Raw genomic sequence first — 715 nt, 5'->3', positions numbered from 1 at the left:
TTTTTTTTTTTTTTTTTTTTTTTTTTTTTTTTTTTTTTTTTTTTTTTTTTTTTTTTGGAAAGATTGAGATGCAGTGCGGTGTATGAAAATTATTTAAAAAAAATATAAATATTTATAAATATATAAATATATAATTTTTTTGTTTATTTTTTTATTTATTTATTTGTTTATTTATAAATAAATAAATTAATTAATTATATAAACAAAAGGTGTTTATAAACACAACAAAATAAACAAATAAAATATATAAAATATACAAAAAAATAAATAAAATAAATAAGATAAATAAGATAAATAAAATAAATAAAATAAATAAAATAAATAAAATAAATAAAACAAACAATAGAATAAAATAAAATAAACAAATAGATAAAATCAACAAACAATAAAATAAGTGAGATTAAAAAATAAATAAAATAAAAACAGAAAAGCAAATAAATAAATAAAATAAAAACTAAAAAGATAAAAGAGGAACTATAACAAATAAAATAAAAAAAAAAAAGAAAAACTAAAACCTAAAAATATAAAAATGCAAACAAAATAAATAAAACAAATAAAATAAAAACAGAAAAAAGAAAAAAGAAAAAAATAAAATAAAAACTGAAAAGTTAAAAAAGGAAATAAAATAAATAAAATAAAAAATAAAAAATAAAAAAAATAAAATAAAACCAAACAAATAAATAAACTAAAACCAAAACGATAAAAAGGAGTCAAA

This window comes from Eimeria mitis, genomic scaffold (assembly GCF_000499745.2).
Source record: "Eimeria mitis Houghton genomic scaffold, Emh_scaff5084, whole genome shotgun sequence".
Lineage (NCBI taxonomy): Eukaryota > Apicomplexa > Conoidasida > Eucoccidiorida > Eimeriidae > Eimeria > Eimeria mitis.
Note: the sequence above shows the minus strand (reverse complement) of the source record.